Here is a 27406-nt window from a genome sequence, read left to right as displayed (position 1 = left end):
ACGGTCAAAGATACATTGTGTTTCCACTCAAAATTGATTTCTTGATGTGCAGCTGTAGAACTCGCTTGGCACCTACAAATCGATTATGTGGAGTGCACTTGCTATTCTGTGTATACTGTGGAGTGTTGGATCTAATGACTTCTGTTCTTCCTGTAGGATTGTCCATGCTCTTGGTGTCTACTTCCATCTAATGCAATGCCAAATCAGTGCAGTGACCAGCTCCCCGGAGATCTCCACCAGACTACACTCAGCGTAGACCTGCCCCACAATCTTATCTACCAGCCAAGAGCATCATTACAACAAGAATGTCACATGTCCCATGAGAAACATCCTATAGAAATGCCCCATTCCTCTTTACTTCAGCCAGTAGGATCTGCATCACCAGGACTCAATTCAAACCAGGGTGTTCAACCCACAGAACTAACCCACGGCATGCTTCACAACCAAAGTGATCTTTCTAAGCAAGGACACAGTACTGCTCTAAAGCCACTTACTGTAGATGACCTACCTTACCTCTCCCCACAGCATGGAGATAAATTGCCACTTGAATGCGGTGCAGTTTTGGGTTGTCCATCCACAGATCAGATCAGACCCCCCATTAGTGCTGTTAACATGAAAGAATTTGCAATGCAGGCCCATTTAGATTCCCTGAGGACACTTGTAACAGATATAACACCAGGTTTACTCCAGTCAGAAGATCTGGACTGTGAACTTCCATCACAAGAACTGGTGCCTCCACCAGGCGATACACTAGATGACATGGAAACATGCAATGACTCCAGCAGTAATGAGCTTAATGAGTCAGAAGAGAACGGGAAGGAACCGGCATCCAAAAGGTAAGAAGTCATACATGGTGTTACACAAAAAGAACACTTCCTCTGCGTTTACTGTGACTCCTTGTTATAAGCTGGGATATACAGCGTTGCTTACCTGTTCCCCAGGTATGCATTTAGCAGTAGCGAGAATTATATGATCGCCACGGTGCTGTTGGTATGTTAGGTGTCATATCGCAATAGAAGTGGGGTAATATCAATTGAACTCTTTTTCTCAGGAGTAATAGTACTAATGAAGTAATACATAGGTAAGGGAACGCTAGACTTACAAATTTTGCAGAATTTTTATACCAGCAAGTCAATAAATACCCAAATGTCGAATATAGTACTGACTGGATAGACTTAGGAGCTCTGGAATGACCGCATTATCGATGAAACTGAGGCACAGCCTGGAGTGAATTTTTGAAAGCTTTTTATTCAGTTAATACGTATCTTCTTTATGTCTCTTAGCGTTTCGTTCAGTTGTTCCATACCTTGAAAGCCATAGTTTAAGCTCTATCCCATTCGGAAGATGTAATTGCCGGGAGCACGGGACGGTCGCAGCTGGGTTCAGTCCTAATCCCACACAAGAAGATTGAAAAGATTGCTTAGGTGTAATAACGCTAGTGAGACTATCCTCCTCGGCATACGGGGTAACATGATACATTCACGTCAGGAAAATAGATATTTGTTAAAGGGACCTTCGTGAACATAACGACCTTCTGACGTTCAAACAGCCACTAGCCTATTTGATTTGTTCAATAGCAGTTTTGTGATATAGAGTCGTAACTTATAAAGCGCTGTAATATAATCGAGATGACTGGTCCCTATCAAGCTGGTTTGTATGTAATTGTGATTGCTGTAATCATGTAATAGTTGTTACCAGATATTTTGGAATAATAATTCTAATGCCAACCGTACTTTCCAAACTATACTTGAGAAGCTGTAGCCCATTAACTCAGACCGTCAAATACAAATTCATAACGAGCAGCAAGACAAATTTGGTAGTTGTCATAGTAACACATTCATAACTGGTACATTGAGATGGCTGAATAGAAATCAGCAGTTTGGATTTTAATGTTCAAGTTCATTCAGTTTATTAGTAATATTGATTTGCGCAAATGATTAAAATGCTTTTTTACGAATGTACCCTTGATTCAGTTCACACCACAAACTTTTTATTTACGTAAAATGTTATTCTATAATGAGTCCGGCAAAAGGTCTAAAAAAGCAAAGCGCGACTAAGGCTGATTGCTAGGCGACGAATGTCAACACGTAACACATGATGTCAGATTTACGGGCTTAACGAGTAGTTGTCGCATTGCCCCAGCATCACGAAATAACATTTAACAGAACTACTGGAATATGAAAGAAACATATATTTTCAGGAATAAACCAATCCGATTTAGATTAATAGGGGTTAATATCGGAGGGTTTACACCCTAGCCAAAATACAGTACTAAAGCATCATAACCTATAAATTTGTAGGTTTGGTTTTGAGCCCTGGTAAATTGTTCTTCTAAATATTCTAGAATGAACTGTTCTCACCATGCAGCAAATCTTTCCCTGGAACGCTCCACAGCTTGAGTTACTATATGTATATATATATGTATATATATATATATATAAACATATAATGTATATAGTTTGACGTAGTAGAGATAAAAGAACTAGGAGGTGCTGTCCAGAGAATTCCCATCCCAGGTTTCCTGTAGTTTAGTCCCGTGTCGGATGTAGTCCGAGGTGGGGTGGGAGGGTGGCACTGTGACCTACTTTACGTGACTCTGCAGTGAGATCTTTCATGCAGGCGCACGCAACACGCTCTAGAAAATAAAGAAAGTAACGTTCCTTCTGATCCAGAAATGGCTTTTTTTGTAGTCACTGCATCAGTAAAACAGGAGTTCTGTAAATGGATCCTATTTGATGTCAAAAAAAAAAATATTTTATTGTAAACTTTTATTCTTGCTTATTAAGACATCTTAATTTTTTCCTTTCTGGGCTTTGTGTCATTTTTAATTTTCATTTATGTAGAACAAACATGATACTTTATAATAGAGAATTTATACATACATACATACATACATACATACATACATACATACATACATACATGGCATATTTAAGAACCACAGAAAGCAAGCGGGGACTTTGTTGCTGTAATTTTAAGATCTAAATAGGACATTAAAGCTAAGACACAAGGCATCATATGAACTATTATCTGAAGCATTAGAAAGATACCAAGTGAGGTGACCGCCCCAACACATACAATACAAACCTTACAAGATGGGTTGTGTTTGCATAATGCTCTGTAAAATTGGGGACATAAATGCTGCTAAATCTCAGCACTTCTGATACATTGCATTTCTTGGCCCTACATTTTAGTTGAGAACAGGAAGTTTACAACCAATGTCTATGTACGTACAGGAACAGCAGCCATCTATCATGCCTTCCTCTTACAATCTGTGCTACCTTCCTCCATGCTTTCCGTGCAGTCCCTCGTGACCGGCGCATGGTACCGGTCTCTCAGGGATCATACTGGAGCAAATAGCCAACTTGCCAAGTGGGTCAGATACAGCTAATCTCCAGGCCCTACAGGTTCAGGCTTAGCACCGTCCAGTGTGGCCGGTATAACACACACACGCACCTTCACACACACTTTGTTCCTTACTCCTCCTTTTCCAGGTTTAGATCGCTTCCTGTTATTTGTGTGTGTTTATATATAGCCTTTTCTAATGTTTTGCTATTGCCTTGTCATAATGCTCTTTGTTCTGAGCTTACCGATTCTGCTTTCCCGTGATCTTGACCTTGTACTGAATAAAATTTGAATAATAATAGTAGAGTAATAGTACTCTGCCTGCCCTGACCTTGGACCTTATCATTGGTGATGGAATTCTGCCTGCCGCTAATTTGGCCTGTATTCTATCTACGCACTTAGCCTATCCGCTTCTAGGTCTCCAAACCTCTCTCATAGTACCCAAGTCCAGGGGGCCCCCAGCACCCTTGGGGAAAGGTGGTTGTTTCAGGTGAAAACCTCCCATAATTTTCCCATGCTTCCTCACAGAGGTTCTACATTACATCTTCAATGTAGCATTTAACAACAAGGCCATGGATCCCGATGGAGGCGAATGCCAAGCAAGAACTGGTCTTATGTGGCCCACCTACAATAGATCCATCTAAAGTTGGCAGTTCTAGTGCACTACACAGGCAGCTACTCGACTTGAGGTCATGCCTTCCTTCTACTTACCTCTACTTGATTAACTCACAGGGGATGCACGTGCCTGTCAGGAATTGCTACAAGGGTAGCCTTGACATTCTAGCTTTGACCATACCCCTAGCGGAACAAGGTATTTTTATTACAGGATGCTGATGCTTTTTATTCAGTTGACTTTATTATCTTTTGACTCTGGTCATAGAGAAGCAGCAGAATATCCAACAAGGTATCAGAACTGTGGGCCATCATACAATTTTGCAGAATTTTGTTATGTTCTATGAAACTGAATGGAATCAGATTGAATTGAATAGCCACATTAAAGACAAAGAAGCCCCTGATGATCTTGAATTGTTCATGCCTTCTGTATCAAGATAGACTTGCGTTACGCTGAGCGAGGAACCAAGAGAGAGAAAATGCAGATCTAGACCTTGTCACCCAACAAGCTCTACTTCCAGATATCAATACCGAGGAACCTATGGAGATGGCAGAGTGAGAAGATTCCCTCAAGCTGAAAGGAGACAACTGAGAAAGCAGGAATTCTACTGCAGCTCTGGTACGCATTCTTTACCTCAATGTCCGTCTCGCCCGAAGAAATCCAGAATCTAAAAACTTAAAGGCAATAAGAGGAGTCACGGCAACTATTCCTAATCTTTGTAGATTTCGGGGCTGCTTGTGTCTTCACCGACCAAACCTGGGCATTTAATCATGGCATACCTCTTGAAGTCACATGTTCAAACAACTTTGTGGATAAAAACTCTCTTGGAGAAGGATATCTTACTTTGGATACCCATCACAACTTTCTCACTATTGAGAGAGATTCTCCTTACCAACTCCATCATGCTAGGGTTGCCCTGGATTTGGAGACATAACCCATCATTCCATTGGGGCAAAGATGAACTCACTTGGGACGACCCCTATTTCCATTCATGCCTTACCGGGGATCGCTTAGTTGCTGTCGTACTGGAACTTTCCATACTTGATCCTCAGAAGGCAAAATATACCCTTGCTTTTAAACCCAGAGAGTTTGCAGGATAGTTGTTTCAGCTCCTATACATTATGAAGGTCTGTCCCCAAAATCTTGCATTATGCATTGTTCAGGGTCAGCTGTTCTTCCTAGAGAAGCCTGCTGGTGTTAGGCCTTTTAGAATGAATAATGAAGTAAGAGAATTAAAACCACAACTCTTCCGCAAACTCTCCCTTGTGAATTGACCCCAATATCTCCATTACGCTGATTTACAAAACAAAGAGTACAAGCTATAGCTAGTTTTATGAGGGGAAATTATTCTTAAAATTACCATATTAAATCACCATAGGAATCTGTGGAACGTTGCTGTGGATTGATCCACACTTTAACCCTTTGCACTGGCATTTTAGTTCCCATCTGTGGTTTTTTTATGTGGGTACTCTTGGGTTGATTGGTTAACAGTGGTGAGCTGCCCCAAGTTCTAACTGCTTAGCTCAACAAGTTCCGTTACCAGTTAGGTGCTTGAAAATAACCCTCTTTTGTTATTCTTTTTATAATACTAGGTGGAATGGCATTTGGTATAATACCAGTAGGTGAGCAATCACATTTTGAATTTTTCCAGTGTGAAACTGGAGTATATGTAGTTTCTTGTACACTTTTTAGTGTATTTTATAGGTAATTTCAAGATATTGATTGCATAAAATCTGTATTGTAAATGGCAATATGTGAACTAAATTTGGACATTTTCCTACCCAACAGCTCCTCTGGTTTCCAGCCTCCTCCATGCAGCTCCGCAGCATTTTCCTTAATGATGGCCGACTCTGAACACAATCCCTCTACCAGTGGCTACAGGTAAGCACAGATATGAAACAAAACTACAGATCATCCATAAAATAAACTCTGTATGTTGTGCAAACAGCACACAGAGGTTTATAACTCTTTTTATCCTATTTGTGAAAATAGTTGTGGGAATTTTGGGAATTCTATCACACAACCTCTTATTTTGTGTTTTCTGCTCACAAAAAAACTTTGGAAGAAGAAAAAAAAATACATTATGCATGAAGAGTGCCATAACGGCACCGAACAGAATGCAGGATCCATGGATAAATTTTACTGTCTCGGATGTAAAGGGGATTGTTCATCCCCTCTCTATACTGTTTGCACTCTGTGTGTTTTCCCTGTTTCTCCTCATTTGTATGTGATATTCCTCTTTACAGCAGTGAACAACCTGCTAAGGCCAAAACTCAGAAAGATCTGATGAAAATCCTGAAAGAACTACGTTCGTATCTCCCCTCAGACAGGAGATCTAGGGGCAAATCTAGCACGCTGGCGTCTCTTCGATACGCGCTGCGGTGCATCCAGCAGGTTAAAGGTAACACAGCACACTACAGCAGTAATAGGTTTTCCCAATATTAACCCGTGTATGAACTGTTCAGGCAACATTATTAGACTAGCGCGTGTGTTCCACACCAATCTGCTGTTTTATAAACTTTCATTTTATTTAGTGTTATGTTTTCATTGTGGCTTTCAGTTATTGATGTCTCTTTTTAATGTAGCAAATGAGGAATATTACCAGCTACTGATGGTTAATGAGGAGCAGCCACGTGGTCTGGACGTGTCGTGTTACACCGTGCAGGAGATAGCGAATATCACCTCCGAGTACACGCGGAATAATATGGTAAGAAGGGCTCTGTTGATTGGCACGACCACTTACTGGCTTTAATTCCTATAAGTTTGTAAACCCGTGTAAGTGAAGGATAAGTTCTATGTGCTATGTGATCCACTTTTTACACAAGACTTGGCTGAGCTGCATGGCTCCTTGTTTTAGCCGACCTATATAAGGTTCTTGTCTGCAACTCCTGTAAAGTATTTCTGCCCCAAATTATTAATTACATTTTCCTTGAAATCCAATCATATAACAAAATGTTGTAGTATTTGCAGGGGGGATATTAGAGAAGAATAAAAATGTCTAATTAGCATTTTGTGCTATAGGTGTTTAATCATCGAACCTTTTGCTTCTACTGCAATCCCTGTACAACAATTGGAGTATGAATAAAGTTGGTTGAATTCAGACCGTTGAGGGGTAGTTTTCATGCTATGAAGTGCGCCAACCTCTACCGATATCAGATATTTGGCGAGTTAAGACTTTCATGGCAGATAATTAGCAACCCTCCCCGCCACAAACCCTGTATTTTAAAATTGACACTAAACCAATACATGAACTAAATATATAAAGCAGCCATCTTCCTGTTTTAAGTCTCTACCCCATTAAGTTATTTCTTCTCTATGAAGTGGCTCTTTTTTATCAACTTGTTCAGACAGCCTTTTTTAATATGGGGTTGGATTGGAAATTAGAATTATAATTTTTACCCCCCCTTGCCACGCTGTCTGCTTCTCTAAGCCAAACCATTGCATTTAAACAAGGATAGCGGCCCCCCAAAATGCAGCACATCTCCAGGTTTCTATTTATACAGATGTACCTTTTTATTTTCTAATAAATTGTAGGTATTTTTGATACTTTTCACAATGATTACGATTCTGTCCTTAGGACGTGTTTGCTGTGGCGGTTTCCCTAGTAACTGGACGGATCCTGTACATCTCGGAGCAGGCCTCAGTGGTCCTGCGCTGTGGGGCAGATGTCTTCTCGCAGGTTCGCTTTGTTGAACTCTTGGCCCCTCAGGATGTGAGCGTGTTCTACAGCTCTACCACCCCATACAGACTCCCATCATGGAGCATCTGCAACGGAGCTGGTGAGAAACTAACCACGTTCGGCATATCTGTTTAATCTCGCGGGTGACATTTATTCGTAGGAATATGTAGTGAATATTGCTCATTGAACAATTAAATGGTAGGACGTCAGGTTACTGTTATTTCCATGCAGCTCCTGCGTACCGATGCAAATAAAATTCAATAAATAAAATATATTTACATAACACTTTATTTTCAGAGTGCAAGCAGATCCCACAGCGATGTCACAATATAAATAACACTTAAAAAAGGAACAGCTTTCCTGCAGTAGTTAATAAAGTGAGGGAACTGTATTATATGTGGGATACGCATAAACTGATCCTGAATCTGTGACCAAGGAATGAGTAAGGTTTTTAAGTTCTACTAATAGAGTTAGTAGGATAACCTGCAGGAGAGTTTTAGGTTCAGCATCTTGAATTCTAAATTATTCTATAATAAAGGGCCATCCCTTGATTATTTCTCTGCAAGGAGGGACTCAGCTGCCCCTGTGTAATGCATAATTCAACAGGTGAGGTTTGCATATTCTCACCGATATTAAATATATGCTTTATACGGGGCAGGTCAGCCTGTTGGTCGCTGAAGGTCATTGGGGCTGGTGCTTCATAATATAAAGTAAAGTCAGAAGGAAATTGTAGCTCTCTAGCAAACCCTCCTACCAACTCCCTCTATAGTGAATAGACCACATTTCAGTCAATGCGTCCATGGAACAAGGAATCCTGGATCTCAAACCAGTGAGAGTGTTTGCCTTTTCCATTTTTACCTTGCCAACTCTTTGAGATGTAGCTATAAATACTCAATTTAAGACCTGCAACACACAGCAACTTAATAGTGTCTTGTATCTAGAAAGATTGCAGAGTCCTCTAGAACATTGCAGCATTGGGTTCATAATCCAGATTCTCTATAGAAAAAAATCTTCTTAAACTTTTTTATAACTTAAAAATTAATCTTAAACTTTATTTTTTTAGAAACAAATTCCATTTACAGGGCTGCATTCATGATGATTCAACTGATTCCCCCCCCCCCTTCCCTTTTAGATTCTGGATCTCTGGAGGGTATGGAGGAAAAGCCCTTTTACTGTCGCATCAGGTGAGCCCTCGGACATCACAATACTTTGTTCTAAGCTCTTTCTTAACAACTTATTATGTCGTGTCTGCAATGTGTGATATTTATGTGTAGATATAAATATTATGCATTAGACATGCATTTTTAAGTACATAATATGTAATTATCTCTTTTGAAGTAAGGACCGCGATTAAAATATGATTTCAAAATAACAGCTGAACTGGCAGTTAGTTTTCATTCTTTAATATTAGCCCCTGCCGCCAATATATATACTAATATTATCCCCTGCTGCCAATATATATAATAATATTAAACCCTGCTGCCAATATATATTAATATTAGCCCCTGCTGCCAATATATATATATATATATATATATATATTAGACCCTGTTGCCAATATATTTTATATTGGAAAAAATTGGACCCCAGGAAAGCATTTCCTTGGGCCCCGCTCCACGCTCCGTAGCATGCAATCACTCCCTCCGCTACCACACCAAAATAAAATAAAATGCCACACTGACCACAGATTAGGGGAAGATTGTGAGAGTCAGTGCAGTCTTCCCTCTTTCTGACCCTACCATGACATTGAGAGGTCCTCTCCCCCATAATCATCCCCAGAGTCCCTTTGTCCCCTCATTCACTGAGCCATACCTCTCTTTTACTTACTCCCTGTAGTTCAGGTATACATCAAATAAACACATGTAAACAGCACGTGCATGTATAGATCAACTGAATACAAACCCTGTATTTGCAGGTATATATAAATAATTTATAGAAGCATAGCAGATATAAATCAACAGAATAACACAAAAACCCAGCTTTGCAGGTATAGATCAACTGGAATTCACATAAAAACTCAGTATTAAAGGTATAGATAAAACCTCCTAAATTACAGGAATAGATCACACGTTGCACACTCCAAAGGCCAGCCCTGGCATCCACACATAGGACGTGCCATATTTGTCCCCAAACAGCCCAGCGTATGACATCTTTGTTCCCAAGCTGCCCACCCTGTGCAATCTTTGTCCCCAAGGCTTAAACGCCCTGTTTGTGCCATCTTTGCCTTTCCACAAATCAATTATACATCTATGATACACACAAACATTTTTAGTCACTCACTAATTCACACGATTTATTCACACAATCATTTATTCTCTCACTCTTCCACACAAATTATTTACACATATTCATTAATACATTCTCACAAATGTATTAATTCTCTCTCATTCACACATGTCATCCACATATTTATTCATACTCATTCACAAAATTCATACACGCATTATTTCATTTATTCTCTCAGAACAATACCGTATTTGCTCGATTATAAGACGACCCTGATTATAAGACGACCCCCCAAAATCTGAATATTAACTTAGGAAAAAAGAAAAAGCCTGAATATAAGACGACCCTAAAGGAAAAAAGTTTTACCAGTAAATGTTAATTCATGTAAACTATTTTTTTTAATAAAAGCTATGATTGAGAAAAATATTTTTTTGGTTTTTATTTCTTGTATTTTCCAGCCTGTCCCCCAGTTACGCACATCTGCCCCCAGGCTTGCCACACCAATATGGCACTGTGGCCCATGATATGCCTTTTAACCCTCTATATGCCACTGTGCCCCATGGTATGCCTTTTGACCCCCTATATGCCACTCTGCCTCCAGAAATGCCTTATACCCCTATATCCCATTCTGGCATTTAGGGGGTTAAAATGCATATTATGGGGCAGAGTGGCATATAGGGAGGTATAAGGCATTTCAGGAGGCAGAGTGGCATTAAGGGAGTTAAAAGGCATTGTATAGAGCACTCTGCCTCCAGAAATGCCTTATACCCCTATATGCCACTCTGGCATTTAGGGGGTTAAAAGGCATATTATGGGGCAGAGTGGCATATAGGGAGGTATAAGGCATTTCAGGAGGCAGAGTGCTCTATTAAATGCCCCCTTAACGCCACTCCAGAAATGCCCTATGCCCCCATTTAACTAACACACACACACACACTCTCTCCCCCCCCTCCCCTCCCCTCTCCTCTCTCCTCTCTCCCCTCTCCTCTCTCCTCTCTCCCCTCTCTCCCCTCTCAGCCCTCTCTTACCGGTGCTTCCAGCCGGGGCAGCGGGTTGACGTCGCCTTCTGCTGCAGCCGGAAGGAGGTGGAGTTGGCAGCGGGGGTTTGTATGCGTCCGTCGCGTATACTTTCCCCGGCTGTCAGAGATCAGAGATCTCTGACAGTCGGGGAAGGTCTACGCGACGGACGCAGACAACCCCCGCTGCTAGCCACACCTCCTTCCGGCTGCAGCGGACGTTGTCTCCTTAGTCTCCTAATCAGACTCTATTTGAGGTCTGATTATAAGACGACCCCGATTAGAAGACGAGGGGTATTTTTCAGAGCATTTGCTCTGAAAAAAACCTCGTCTTATAATCGAGCAAATACGGTATATAAAATGCAGAACATAATGTACGCTGCCCCAAATGACCCTGCAAATTATAATCTAGTAAAAGCAAACAAAAGTGTGGACAATCAGGAGAAACTACCACTAAATATTGTTTTATTCGGGTAGATGCACGCAGCCAGCATCCTGGGACTTCAATGGGTACCTGAAAGCTTTGTGTCATGCTTCTGCTAGGAAAAAAATGTTATTTTGTCCAGAGTGATACTGCTTTTGTTTTTTTTATAAGACATTCTATCACCAACATCACGGGAGAGGACAGCTCAGGCTGCAGATGAATAGCCTGACATCCTAAGTTTTATTTCTGTTGTATGGCAGGTTGCTGCTTCTTCTTTGTATAACCTTGAAACCTTGTAGCTGTCTGTTACATCATGACAGACTACTTCTTTATTACATATTCTTTTTCATCAATACTATTGTTGGTGCCGGCAATTACCCATGATACTTTGCACCTCGCACATCTTTACAGACCTTGGATGTCATGCGTAGTTTGGATCAATAAGAGGGCACATTCTTTGGGTCAGACACAGCGCAGAAATATTCTCTCTCTTTTATACTCCACAAAGCGAGACTAAAGCATGAAGCAAACTGCAAATATACCCAGAATAGCATGGGTGCAAATAGTTACCCCATTGAAGTACAGCCTCTGTATGTTCATTGTTTCCAACACTGAACCAACTACTAAAACAGTTTTTTCTCAACAAAGAAATGTCTAGTTTTAGCGTGTTAATCAGTAACACTTGTAAACTGTAGAAGAGGATTGACAGCATAACCATGTGCTCCAAACACCAGCCGCAAAGCACAATGTGTGCATGAACATGTTCCCCTCTGCATACTCACAGATAGGTGACAGGGTGCTGCATGACATCAGGTGGCAACATCCAGTGAAATCCCACGTGCTTCAATGATCCCTGCTCAAGAAAAATGGCACATGGTGACCTCTTAAACCTGATCCCTAGCACTTATATTCTATGGTTTACATAATAAATAAATCATTCTCTTATTATCAGGAAGGAAATTGTCTCCTGCGATTCTCTGTAGAACAAAACTTTTTATTTAACCTGCAGCTGTGGCCGGGAATCGCGGCGAGAGATCTCTTATCATCCTTTCCGCTTGACCCCATATCTAATCCGGGCACAAGCAAAGGGGAGCCCTGCTGAACAACTGTGCTGTGTGCTGTTTGCTGAGAGGGTGCACTCCGGATATGAAGGTACTCAAGCTCATACTTTGTTCTTGCCTTAATGGTTCCTTAATTTATGTTTATACAGCTTATTGTATATTTTAACCCCTTAATGACAATTGCCGGTTCTGGCACGTCATGCACTAAAATCCGGTTAGTGACAATTGACGTGCCAGGACCGTCATGACTTTAAACGGGTGCAGAAAGCGATCTACGTTCGCTTTCTGCACCCAAACGGTGTTGCAGTAATGCCTCGACCTTGAGGCATTCGGCAACACCACAATCGGCACTAGGGGCCCCTCCCCGGGGCGTCAACATCCGCCATACATTGTTTTAAAAGTGTTTAGGAGGCGATCAATGATCACCTCCTAAACTTCAATGGTGTCGCTGGAATTCCTCGATCAAGAGGCATTCAACGACACCAAAAACTTACCCCAGGACGGGCTGTGACCGCTCCGGAGAGCGGTCACAACCGCCACTGCAAGTGATCTTCGCCATCCACGAGATGGCGACCGTCCTGTAAAAAAAAATAATAAAGTTGAAAAGGTTCGCTAGATGGTCTCCAGACCCTCTAGAGAACTCTGGCTCCACTTGCAGGTTGAATACAGGTACTGCATTCAACCATGCAAGTCAATGGAGCCCAGCTTTCTAATCACAGTGTGATTAGTAAAAATAAATTAAAAAATAAAATTAAAATAATAATTAGAAAAAAATAGTAAAAAAAACCAGTAAAATGTAAAAATAATTTCCCACTAATGTCACTATCAGGGGAACCTTCAAGTTCCAAAAAATGTAAAAGGAAAAAAAATAGGCAAAGAAAAATAAAATATATAGATAAAAAATATTTTTTTTGGGAGCAAGACCTAAAATTAGCACATTAGCTTAAAACAATTCTCGTATGGAAAGAGTTAAAATACTGGCATATTAAATGCCCATGGGGTTTCTACTTTTAAAAAATGTATGATTTGACGGGGTAAATTAAATTGGCCGGGTTCAACAATGTCCTAATTAACACGGGGGGAAGGATGGCCACACATCTAATTTCCAATTAGAAAAATGCACACATACCAAATGTGGCCTTTTAGTTCCCCCCAAAAATGTGGGGTATCACTGTACTCAGGAGATGTTGCTGAACACATATTGGGGTGTCGTGTGACAGCGGCATATACCAGGAGCTGTAAATTCATACATAAAGTAGGTGTGTGGGGAAAAATACACACACAAAAATACTACTGCAAACTTTGAAAAAATGCTGGTGGTAAAATGTGTGCATGCAAAGAGTTAAAATACCAGCATTTAAAATACCCTGGGGTGTCTAGTTTTCAAAAATATATGGTTTTATTGGGCACACTGAAATGGCCCAAACATGTATCAAATAGGGCATGGGCAGTGGATCCCCAAATGCCAAAGTTCAACATTGAAAAATGCGCATGCCCCAAATGTGGCCCTTTTTCCCCCCAAACAGGCAGGCAAAATCATTCATGTGAGGTATCGCTGTACTCAGGAGATGTTGCTGAACACATATTGGGGTGTTTTATGATAGTGACATATACCAGAACCTGTTTATTCATACCTGAAGTAAAATGTGTGTGGGAAAAAAAATGCAAAAAAATGACTACCACAAAGTTTGACAAAGACTGGTGGTAGAATTAGTCCATGGAAATAGTTAAAATACTAGCATTTGAAATACCCTGGGCTGTCTAGTTTTCAAAAATATATGAGTTGATGGGGTAAATTGCATTGGCCGGCCTTTAAAGATACCCGAAATGGCACATGGGGGGAAGAATTACCAGATTTGGAAAAAATGGCTTTGAAATAGCAAAACGCTACCTGTACTTATTGCCCCATAACGTGTACAAAAAAGCAAAAAAACATAAAAACATTGGGTATTTCTAAACTCAGGACGAATAGTAGAATCTATTTAGCAGGTTTTTTCATTACTTTTTATAGATGAGTAAAAGATTTTTCAACTAAAAGTCATTTGTTCTAAATTTTTCACCATATTTTATACTTTTTTTAATAGTAAATAATATGATACAATCAAAACAATGCCATCTAAAGAAAGCCCTTCTTGTCCTGAAAAAAACAATATCTAATGTGTGCGAGTTCAGTAAACGGGAAAGAAGAAAATTACAGCTAAACACGAGCAGCGCAGAAATGTTAAAACGGCCATTGTCACGAAGGGTACAAAAAATAAAATCAGTCTTTGTCACCAAGGGGTTAAACAATATCTTGCACGGATGTCTAACATGAGTTCATTAAAATGGATTGCAAATTATGTCTCCTTATTGGCTAGTCTCTCGGGAACAGCTTTAGATTATAAATAAAGCATTTACCAAATTAAGACGTGATTTTACTTTTCCACCTTTTTGCTGCTGCGCTAGTTTTAGCTTTTCCTTTGAAGCGCTCCGTCTTAAGTTATTTCTGTCTAATCTCTTAGAAACACCACATGTTAATATTACCCAATTATGTATCTTGGCCTTGTGATGCTTAACTGGATATTTTTAGGAACACTAGGTCTAAGATGCATGCTAGATCCTTTTTTGGACCGATTCAATTTTATTGTAAAGTGGGCCAAGTGTTATGTAAAAGTGGGCACGGTTGATGAAAGGCTTTGCAGAATCGTATGTTTTGGGTTTTTTTTCTTCTTACATTCTTGTGAATTTTTGGCATTTTGTTCAGCTCCTTGGATCCCTGCAGATAAACGCATCTTCACGACCACTCACACACCCAGCTGTCTGTTCCAAGACGTTGATGAAAGGTGAGGGGATTTTAATGCGGAGGAGTCCTCTTTCTCCCCAACAAAACCCTTGAAACTATTGGCAAAGTAACTGTCCGTGGCTACTTTGTGCAATCCCGTGTTTATCTAGTTTCCTGTTATGTTACTGTTACCGTCATTCTGTATTAATAGCCGATGTATTCCTCGGCTCTGTAATAGTCCAGGAAGTCAGTAAGATGATGTTTGATGTGGAAATACTGAGACATCAGACTTTATTCAATTAAGGGAAAGCTGGCAGAAGAGAGGTGGTTTCAGTTCGATATTCATTATAAAGGGCTACTCCAGGGTAAAATTCAATGTGAAAGGAGACTTCGAAGAAATCTTAGTGACTTAAATATACATTATACAAGACCAGCCAAGCTCTTCCCGTAGCTCAATAGTGAAGTGAAGGAGCTGAAAGTGAAATCTCCCATCAATGTTTCAGTGATGTATTTTGTGGAACTGTCCATTAAGAAAGTTATATTTCTCAGAGTGCCAAGGCTACTAGATTCTGATTTTTTTTTTTTTTACCAAGAGAAAAAACATTTCAGATTAGCAAGAATGAAATACGTTTGTTTGGCAAGGAAAGCCTGTGAAGCTTTCTCTGTATTGTCTTCCTCTGTCTGTTGCCTGCCTATTTCAGCTGTGCTTCTTGATTTTTTGTCTAAGCAGAGCTGTACCTTTGCTGGGATACCTTCCTCAGGACCTGATCGGCAGCCCTATTATTCTGCACCTTCATCCTAGTGATCGGCCGCTCATGCTGGCTGTACACAAAAAGAGTATGTGTGTTAATCCTACTTTTCCAACATTCTACAAGGCTTTCGAATAAATATAACCTCAATCTGAAAGCAAGATTCCATCTGTGTTCTAATGTTATACAGATATCTGAGTTTAGTTCAGTTTATAAAATGCCCTTCAGTGTTCTTCCGTTAACATATATTGTGTTTGCGCTCTCTCCCAGTTCTGCAGCATGGAGGGCAACCGTTTGATTTCTCACCTATTCGGTTCTGTGCACGCAATGGGGAGTACATCACCATAGACACCAGCTGGTCTAGCTTCGTCAACCCTTGGAGTCGTAAAGTGTCCTTCATCATTGGCAGACACAAAGTTAGGATGTGAGTGTCTCACTTTGTACAAATGATGCGTGAAGGGATTCTCAGTTTGTTACTTGCACGGCAATGAAGCCCAATCCATTTCAACTGGCTGCATGTACTCACTCTGTATCTTTTAGGGCAAGAATGTACTTATCTCATAGGAGGAAAGATAATGGTAGAACATATTAAGATAACATATTGGGTATTGAACCAACAATGTCTTGCATGATGACTAACCGTTTAGTACACACATATGGTGCGGATCTTTCTTTTCTCATTAGGGGTCCTGTTAATGAAGACATATTCGCTGCACCCACATGCACGGAAGATCAGTCGGTGCAGCCTGGAATTCAGGAGATCACAGAGCAGATACATCAGCTACTCATGCAGGTAATGCCTGTACATTTTCTATGCTACGAGAATGGACTAACAAATGTTAAAATATATGAAAATGTAAAATCCAGAAAATCAGATCTGTATTTCATTTCTTTGGATATTCTTTGTGACAGCAGTTATAGTGCTACAGAATAGTGCTCGCTATAAGAAGATCCCTGGTATGACCCAGTGATGGCATCTCACGGTCCTACATTGGGTCTTTTTTAGGGGGGGGGTTTAGTTGAACAAATTCAAAAGCAAATGTAATACATATGATCATCACAGTGCAGCAATGCTAGTATGACCTGTTTGTTCTCTTCAGCCTGTCCACAACAGCAGCTCCAGCGGATACGGGAGTTTGGGAAGTAATGGGTCCCATGAAAATCCAATGAGTGCAGCATCCTCCAGCGATAGCAACGGGAACCTCAACGAGGACATAAAGGACAAGCATGTTAGTTTTGGGGATGATGATGTAAAGAGGGTCCGGAAGGGAAGGAGTATCTGGCAGTGCTCAATGTGTGTTAATCTGTCTGCATGCTTTATTCGCATGCTCCGGGGGTCTCCTTTCTCTCCTCACCTGACCCCAGGCAAGGCTTTGCTTTTTATTAATTCCCCTATGTGTCTCTGTCATGTTTAGGGTTCCAATTTGCATCTTATATGACATCACAGTTTTTTCTTTTTTTTCCTCTACTCTAATTATACCAATTTTCACAGCCGGCCATTAATTAAGTCACATTTTCCATGTGTGGGGGTTTCCATCATTCATGTGTCCCCTACGTTGAGGCCGTTTTTATCTTTAGAGTAATTCTCCCCTGCTCGTCTGTGTTTATGGTTTAAACTTGAACACAGGAGACTGTGGGTTGTCTGTGCCTTTTCCACAATCCTGCTGTCACTTCTTCAACCTGCCTACATAACATGCTTTGTTCCTGCTATTTGTGTGCTGTCAATATGGGCTTTAATCCGTACGACAAACTGAATTAAAATGTGTATGTGTGAGATGCCCACCTCATCTGTGGCCGTGCGTCACAATCAAAGCATGCCCTATTTGCCTTTGTAGAAACAACAGAGTACATGAGCGTCGCTAGAAGTGTGCAGTGTGATTCTAAGTGGGTGTTTTGGCAGTATTTGTCACTTAGGAAAACTACTGTGTAATATGCTATGCCAAATACTGTTATGGATTGCATGTCTACACACTATTTTACCTCTGTTCTAGTTTATTGCTGGCACCATAATGTTTTCACCAATACGTTTTTTCATTATAATTGCTTACTTATACCTATTGGGAACCAAGGGGGTTTCCAATATCCTTCCTTGTCTTACTATGACAGATCTATATTAGCTATGCATATGCATATACAGGTCATCTAATATAATTAGAGAGCTGTAATGTCAGGGTCTTTGCGCATGGGCTACAAGACGCAGCAGAATACTCTTACATATAAAATGTTTCTTTGCCCACCAGGCATCTTCCGCTGTGCAGAAGGAGGAGCAGGGAACCAGCAGCCTTGAGGTTAAAGATACACAGAACCTACAGAAGCAAGCAGGTATAATAGCATGGGCTCCAAAGCCCAAATCGAATGACTTCTCGATTGTATTTTGGTGACTGCATTGGTTTATAAATAAATGTAAAATGGGTCTTGGAGAATATATATAAAATAACAGGGGAAGAATTGGACCAGTTACCAGAAGTAGTACTAACCCAAAACGAAAATAACTTATGAACAAGACAAGATAGCAACACATATCGTAATGGCACCCTTACAAGTTATAGCCAGAAACTGGAATACCGGAATGGGAAATGATAAAACACCAGACTCCGCTACAACTGAGAATGGAAAAGGGAATAGATAAGTGGATAAAGAACGGTACTGAACAAGACAATAAATATGGCAAATTTATAGAAGACCTAAAGGAAAGCTAATTAAACCAGTACACAAAATATTAGAGAACTTTTACCCAATTTTACCGATTTACCCAAATATAATTATAAAGATATGGCAGCACACGATCATACCCTTTTCCTCAGATCACAGATTCTTTATTTTTTATTTTTTTTGCCCTCTCTCTCTCTGATGTTTTTCCTGTCTTTTTTGTATGTTTCTAAAAAAAATGATGTAAATTGTACTCAGTTTGGCGTTCTCTCCGTTACAGAGAGTAGTCATATGAGTTTTAAGAAAGAATTCCACGGAGTCTGGTAGAATAATCTCATGCGTTATGAAGCACACTGGGGAAGGTTTTATCTTCTTGTTGTGGTGGAGCGGGTGGTAGTGGCAAGGCTGTCACTTATAGTGCTCACAAACAATAATAAATCACCCCAAGGTAAATACTAAAGGTCATATTATATGCCTCCTCTGCTGAGGTAGGTCTTTTTTATATCTAAATTGGTAGTTTTAGGTTAAATTTAGTTGGTAGCTTAAAATAAATTTACTGGAATATCTTATATATATCTTATCTTCTTCCTTCAATTTCGACTCCATATTTCTTGAGAGGGATCTAATAAAACTACCCATTATCTGTTGTCTAGGTCAAAAAATATGAGCAAAGTGAGTGACTGCAGAGAAAATCAACTTGTAACTTCTACTGTGCCAATTCCTTTATGAAAAAAAAAAGTAGTTTTTAAAGTATAGCATTACTTTGAACTTATATGTCCCTTCAAATACTAGATTATGAGTGTTTATTGGCTCAATGCATTTAAATATGTATTTGTGAAATCTAAATAGAGATTCTAAATATACTAATGTTTTCCTTTTATTTGTGAGGCTGCTGTTCTGTTGAGGAGGGAATGACTGAATCCACGCACTTTGCCCAGATTGTATATTTTCTCATCCCGCATGCTCATACCTAGTGTTTTGGCATTTTAACCCATGCAGAGATACATGCCACCTGTTTAAAAGGAAGCTGCCAGATTTCCGGTCCCAGCAACCGTTGCATTTAGTATATCAACAATTACAGCAACTTATAACGCAATGGTTCTGGGCTTTCAGAGTGAAGCAAGCAGACGTTTATTTATTGTGGTGTCCTTGTTACCTTTCTTCAGGACCTGAAGTTTTCAGTACATGTAGTGTTCAGTACACTTTTGTTACAGGAAGGGTACACACCAGCTTTATTGTTCTGATGCTTGTAATACCCGTTTTTTTTTTTTTTTTTTAACTTGGTAAGGGGCTTTGCTAATATCAATTATTGAGACAGTAGTTACAACCATCATTGACACCATCATTGTTCGCAGCTTTATCTCTGTATCCTTTTCTCAGATCATGCTCCTAATGCAGATATGGATGATAAAGACCTTGCCAAGGATGGATCAGAAAGCGGTGTCTGTCCCGTGCAGATTGAAGAGCTACCGGTTAAACAGTCTCCCTATTCGTACCAGCAGATCAGTTGTCTGGACAGTGTTATCAGGTGAATAAAGCCACTGATTGCCTACTGTACTGCCCAGGCAAGAGTACGCCGAGCTGAAAAAAGTGCTAGGATTCTTCTTGTTAAATGAATGATCCACCCAGCTATTACTACTGAATTCCACAAGGAGCCACATTAAATATAAATCCATTTTATACAGTGGTTTCGTGCAGCACAATGGCTGTTAAGAATGCTAGACATTCTTACAAAAGCTACAGAGAGAGACCAAATAATTCAAAAGTCAGGGCAGTTACCATCTCAGCTGGTTAAAAACAAGGAGTGCTGTGCAACTCAATGGGAGCCATTGGTGTGCTTTACCTAGTTCAAGGGGAAATGAGCACACCAAGGAATTTCCTTCAGTTTTCGGTTTGAAACTTCTTGGCACACACAACCTTTTTGTGCTGTGACCGTTAGTTTTACAGAGAACAGAGCTGAGGATAACTTTGTATTAGGGGTATTGTATTTTTAAGATGCTCACTTCAGGGCAGAGGCACAGAAGCCGGATAACCACTCATGGACAGCATGAGAAGCACACAACATAAGTTATGTATAAAGTGGATATAGAGACAGGAAGGGGATTATTGAAAACCTTATTTGCATACGCTGTGGTGGTAGCACTTTGAGTTTAGGATTTCTGGCTGGAGTGTTAAGATTAGTGTTAAAAAATGCCTCTGCTTGTCCCTTAATATATATTACACACGTACATCTGTTGTACTTGACCAAGAGAAACTCCCTAAAAGCCAGTTACATATGTGAGTAACAAATAGTTAATAGAGTACATAAAAGTTGAGGATACAAATAATGCAGAACATACCTTGTTCTGATTTGTGTAACCGTTTAACGACAAGTGAATCCCTCTGAAAGAAACAGGAAACACGAACATGATGATCCAATTTACAGGTCAGTTTGTGATGGGATGAGTGATTTACAGACAGTTTATTTGTATGGATTCCAGTGTTCATGTGAGCTGTACGAACACTACATATGGTTCTTTGCAGCACAGATGCCGTTCTATTGAACACACACTTGCCGTTAGGTTCTGTAAGATGCAGGTATTGTGATCCCTCTTCACCAAATCAACAAATCAACAAAATCACACGGAGAGGGTTTATACTATAACATTTCACATGAAGCTATTGCTCTAGTTATTTGCAACTAAGTTACTTGGGATCTGTCTAGAAGTGTGAACATACATGCAGATGTGTACATAGAAAAATAATACAGAGGGTAGAGAGTTAAACACAAAACAAACATATAAAAGTGAAAACACTAAAGGTCGGTTTGTTTATTAACGACGCGAGAGTTCCACTGTCGGTAACAGCTTTAGTCCCTAAGAAATACACCCTGGATGAGATAAATCTTGTGTTCGGGGGAATCCTATTCCAGAACTAGCAGCTCAACACGATTTGAAAGCACAGTGGCTATTCTTTCTGTAAGCCACATATACTTATTACATGTGTTGGTCTGCAGCATGTAGAAAGTGCTACCCTGCTTTATGTGATAATCAATTACATGGCGTTTATACATCCCACATAGTGCTAATGGGCAGATGGAAACCTTGTTCATAAGGAAAATATGATGGTAGAGCCCTCTATGGCCCACCCTCAAAAGTTTTTTTTGTTCTGTAATTAATGATTCTGAACCCATTCTCTTACTACAAGAAATAAACGTATTCCCTCAAGATTTTAAGCTTGCGAGCAGGGCTCTCACCCACCTAATGTATCTTAGTGTCTTAGTCTGTCAATTCTCGTCTTGTCATAACCCTTGGATATATGTATTGTACTAAGCGCTGCGTAAACTGTTGGCGCTATATAAATAAAAGATAATAATAATAATAAAATGGATTTTTTCGTTTGAGTGGAAGTAGTGACTGAAGTGATAAGAGACTGGTACAACATCATCAAATATCAAGAGATCTTTCCAAAAGTCAGAAATCTTTCTTATGAAATGTTTTTTATACCATACGCATGGGGCTTGTTTGAAATCTTTCTCAATTCCCACACATCTCTTCAGATACCTGGAAAGTTGCAGTGCCCCCACCAATACTAAACGCAAGTGGGAGTCCCCCTGCAATACACCGTCTTCTACCTCGGATGATGACCCAGTCCAGATGCAGGACAAGAAGATGGAGATACAAAAGGAAAGTCCTGTAGCGGGAATGAAACTACAATTAGGTATTTCTATTTTGGCCAGAAATCTGTGAAACTTGGAAAATGAAAAATAATATTTTCTAGAATGCGTCTTAAAATTCAAGAGCTCTTGTGTCCCACATGTTTTGAGCTGGGAAGGTTCTGGGTAAATTGTTTGAGTTGTAAAACATTTGTAAATTAACACTCTCGCCTCTCTCTCTCTCTGCATCAGGATCCCGTCCGCTCCACACTACCATGCCTGTTCCAGGCCCTCCTTCCATGCCTGTGCTAAATCCTCTGTCAATTGGTGCCAAGGCTGAAAGTGTCGTATCTCTCACCAGCCACTGTAGCTACAGCAGCACAATTGTACATGTCGGAGACAAGAAGACAGGTAGGAGTGTAGAGAGTCTTCTCTGCATACTGTTTTCTCATCTTAACCATTACCCTTATTGTAACAGATTAATACAAACGGTTTGCTAATGAAGAAGAAAGATTGAAGTAGGTTCCTGACACTTTTAATATGTTGTCTTTTTTGAATTCCAAACTTTTGAACGGTAGCGTATGTTCAAAAGTACGGTCACCGCTGTTGGTTTAGTAGGTCTACTTCAGTGTCTGGCAACCCACTGAAATATGCTTAAGTAACCATAACTACAGTTGAGGGTATCATAGCTGACATTTTTCAACTTACATTAAACTTTTTGCACTGCAGAATGCCTGTTTGTGTCCCCAGCTTTAGCTAAAACAGCATTTGAAACAGCATTTTTCTGCAATAGCAGCCAGTTTTGTATGAGCCAGGGAACTGTTAAATGTTATCAGTTTGGGGAACAAAAAAAACGATTCAGTAATCGAAGCTGCGCATGGAGAATGATGGCGAAGTAATTTTGTGTTTACGCGTATCTGACTACGTTTGTTCCTCCCATTGTCCAGAATTTGAGGATGTGCCTGCGCACCTAGATGCTGTGCCACCCGCGTCTGGCACTACGGAGAAAGAGCCACGCAGGCCACTGGGGCTTACTAAGGAAGTGCTGGTGGCTCACACTCAGAAAGAGGAGAATCATTTCATGTCTGGTTTCATGGACACAAAAAAGCTTAGTGCCTTCCAGACTCGATGCAGCAGCTACCTGCATGAGAGGCCAGGGGGTGAGTGTATGATAAACACATGTTCAGTCTTTCTAATGTACAGCAGAGGGATTTTGAATTATTGTAAATAGGTGTAAATGACTTAACCAATTAATAATGGGGGAAAAAACCATCCAACACGGCTGTTTACATTTTAAATGGTTTAAAGCACTACATTAAAGTAGTCAACAAAAAGCAGTCTGAACCAATCTACACGTGGATGGGCTAGTGTTAAACATCAGATGACCACGTTAGGCGTTTGTCCCAGGACACACACAAGTTTTCATGTGCTGGTCAGCAATATGTGAAAGTTCTACTGTGCTTTCTATAACCAAGTAAAGATTTCTTTCAGTGAGTTTTCTGATCCTCACACATTTCAGAGCAGCACCTTACATGAGCTGATCAGCAACATGAGAAATGTATGTGTCCTGGAGGAAAAAGCACCACACTGTGGCCAATGGGGTTAATTACAGACTTCTGCAATGTAATACCGAATAAATAAGTTTCTATACAACACCGTATTGGCTCGATCATAGGCCGCACCCGATTATAGGCTGCATCCTTAAAGGTGCTATTTTAAAGAAAAAGCCGCTGGGGCTTCTATGACTGAGCACCGGAAGGTCATGTAATGCCGGCGCTCCTTCATAGAGGCCCCGGCGGAAGTGCATGCATCGTGCAGATGACCACCGGCTGCCAGAGCGGAGGATCCAGGTCCCCTGCAGGGCTAAATGAAAAAAGAAAAAACACCTGTCCAGCCCCCGGAACTGCATGTCCTGGGCATCGGGCGATACGAATTGTGCATTCCTGCGCTAAATCGCGATTTTAGGCCGCACCCCTACTTTAAGTGTGTGGGGGGGGATGTGCGGTTTATATTTGGGCCAATACGGTATTTCTTCTTAATAATATTAAATGAACATATAACAGACTCTGGTATTCAGCATAGTATTTTGGGTTTTTAGGTACCTTTAGGGTTATAAATCCCCAAAATGTGACTACTGAATCTAAGATCAAGGGGCAGCAGTTATCGTGAATTATTTTTTTTAAATGGCAATTCTGACCATAGGTTTTACAACTATAAACAATAAGACTGGTGTGATATCTGAGCAGTAAATGTCAGTATGCATGTTATGATTTGGTTGCATATTGCAGAGTGTTTAAAGGGCTAAATAATTACACTTTTTTTTATCGGTAGGCATTCGTCGACACTGTACACAGGGTGCTGGTACCCCATGGAAAAAGACAGGCAAGAATCTGAAGCCCAAAGCAAAGCGTGTGCGACCCGAGAACTGGGATAGTAGTAGCTCTGGTCTTCCTCAGACTTCTCGATGTCCTCTTACTGGCTTCAATACCACAGCATGGTCACAATCTGACGCCTCCCATCCAAGCTATCCCCCACTGTCATATCCTATTCTGCCTGCTTACACAATGCCAGTCTTCCCTCCACAACAGATTCCGATGCCTAATGAGAGCCCACATTGCTCTCCTGCTGGCACTTACCCCACCCAACCTTTCCCTGCCCCTATGATTCCCCCTATGGTGGCACTGGTCCTACCAAACTACTTGTACCCTCCAAACTTGCCGCCTGCTATGTACCCAGTGTGTGCTCCACCTCCTGTATTCCCTGGCCAGTCATCTTCTTGTGCTCCACAAATGGCCTTTCCTGCTCCTGAGCCAACATTGTCTACTGCTCCACCGGCCTTCTCCCTTTCGCAGCCAACCTACCCTGTTCCACAGTCTTTAATGTCAACACCACAGAATGCCTTTCCTGTGCCTTTACCATCATATGCACCACAGACAGTTGAGAATACTTATCCTAGACAGTCTACCCAATACCCAAAGATGATTGAAGGGATCTCTCGTTCCTCCACGCCCAGAGATCCTCCTTCTCCCCCACTGTTCCAGTCTCGCTGCAGCTCTCCGCTACAACTCAACTTGCTGCAACTGGAAGAGTCACAGAAAGCAGAGCGTTTAGAGGGAGCCCTTGGATTAAAAAATGTGGGGACAAGAAACAGCACAGTGACGCCAAAACCCTCTAAGCAGTCCGCACCGGTAGGTGCAGCTTATTCAGGTATAAATACGGCGCAGTGTGCATTACACAATTACTTAACTGTCACATCTCTGACTCCTAGCTCCCTTCAAGGGCAGGATCCCCTGCAGATGCACAAACCAGTGATGCTATGTCGGCCTGTAGCGACCTTATGGATCTACTGCTGCACGAGGATGCGTCTTGTGGAACATGTTCTGCCTCCTCTGCTGTCTCAGAATCCATGACATCTGGATCTCATGGTCAAGGTACATCTGGAAGCCAAACAGGTGGGTTAGTTAGCAAGTGTAAGACATGCAGCATCACAGACTACGACTGGTTCATGGGGATACATTAACTAACTTTTTGTGGTTACAGAGAGCAGCCTGACCAGCCGCAGCAGCAAATACTTCGGCAGTGTGGATTCCTCTGAGAATAATCAACATCAACTACAAAAACTAGGAAAAGAAACTGCAGCTGGGGAGTCCGTAATGAAGTATGTCCTACAGGACCCTATGTGGCTGCTCATGGCCAATGCAGATGAGAATGTAATGATGACCTACCAGATACCACTGCGGTGAGTGTGCTGGAAACCAAATCTATATGGTCTGGTAATGCAAATACATCCACATACAGACTGTAGAAAATAATAGTTACTAATAGTTGGAGGATTGTAATACTGACGGTGAGACAAACTGACTTGGACATTTTACAGAGGTGTTTTAGTTTTGTCATCTATCAGCCCATGAGACAAAGGATTTGTCCGCTTAAGAGTATAAATATGAATGAACCTGGTCTGTTAATCCGAAGCTTTCCAAGGCCAGTGCCCTCAAGGGCCTTGGACAATTTTGGATTAACATAAGATACTACATTTATAGTGATACTTTGCTAGCAAGTTCATACAGACCTCTGTGTCACTGCTCCCTGATGCTGGCTATTGATGCTCGGCGCTGGGATATCATGTCAAGACTATGCTTTTTCTTTTTAGGGACATTGATGCTGTTCTTAAGGAGGACAAGGAGAGGCTGAAATCCTTGCAGAAGCTGCAACCTCGTTTTACAGATGAGCAAAAGAAGGAACTGGGGGAGATTCACCCCTGGATACAACGAGGTGGTTTGCCACAGGCTATGGAGGTGATGGTAAGGATACATTTTTTAATATATCCCCTGTAACTCTCTTGGAAGCAGGCTTGGTGTAGATTGAGAATATTCTTTGACAGGGGTAATGTGGCACTGAACCATAAAACCCGTACAATGTGATGGAATCAATTAATAGTACCGAGAACAGGTTATAGCACTGCATCCAAACCAGCCCTCGCATCTACAAAAGGGACACGCTGCATTGCTGTCGGCAAGGAGGATGATACTTTAAGAGTAATCAAGAAGAACACTTCAGCGGATGCTATCATAATTGCTCCGCTTATTATACAAACCCATGAACTCTTCTAATACGAACCTGCCAGGACTGCATAGCAATCGCTGGATAATTTAACATACAGGAGTTTCTCCAAACCCATTAGGTATATAGTAATGACATGCACCTTATTACAGATATCATCCATGTTTAAGACCATGGCAGAACATCACAGGGAACCAAGAGCTACCAACACGCTGGGTATCATGACATTAAATCTGTGTTTATTTTTATTTACAATCTGCTTTTAAGACCTTGCTGTTTCATGACAGATGCCAGGGAATGCCACAGGTGTAAACACAGTGCTCCCAGCTAATGTATTAATCAGCTTGGCCTCCAACAGGTCCTTTAATTGGCTAGACATTTAATCTAGGCTTTTAATAGCTGGCGCTGTCTGGGCCAAAGTTAGTTTTTTTTCAGGTCATATTTGATGTGGCCTTCCAACCTGCAGCTCTGTGAATCTAGCTGCTGAAGAGAGATTTGTGCCGCGTGCATCAAGTGTGTTAAAAAAAACTATTAGCCAAAGCCATTGCTGAGGTTAAGAGCCATTCACATATTTTTCTTTATTGTCTCAGGACTGTGTTTACTGCAAAGAGCAAGGTTCTGACTGCACAGAATACAAGGAGGCAATCCAAGCGCTTGAACTGAGTGGAATCTTGGAGTCGTGCGATTAA

At 40.9% G+C, this 27406-nt stretch overlaps 1 pseudogene; it reads left to right on the top strand.

The window, feature by feature from the left end:
* The first annotated feature begins 612 nt into the window (after nt 1-612).
* On the top strand, nt 613-27406 carry LOC149288213 (period circadian protein homolog 2-like; annotated as a pseudogene).

This window comes from Sceloporus occidentalis, unplaced genomic scaffold (assembly GCF_023333645.1).
Source record: "Sceloporus occidentalis isolate IW3139 unplaced genomic scaffold, rSceOcc1.0.p SCAF_53, whole genome shotgun sequence".
Lineage (NCBI taxonomy): Eukaryota > Metazoa > Chordata > Lepidosauria > Squamata > Phrynosomatidae > Sceloporus > Sceloporus occidentalis.
The sequence above is the reverse complement of the archived record's forward strand: the minus strand, read 5'-3'. Positions and strand labels throughout refer to the sequence as shown.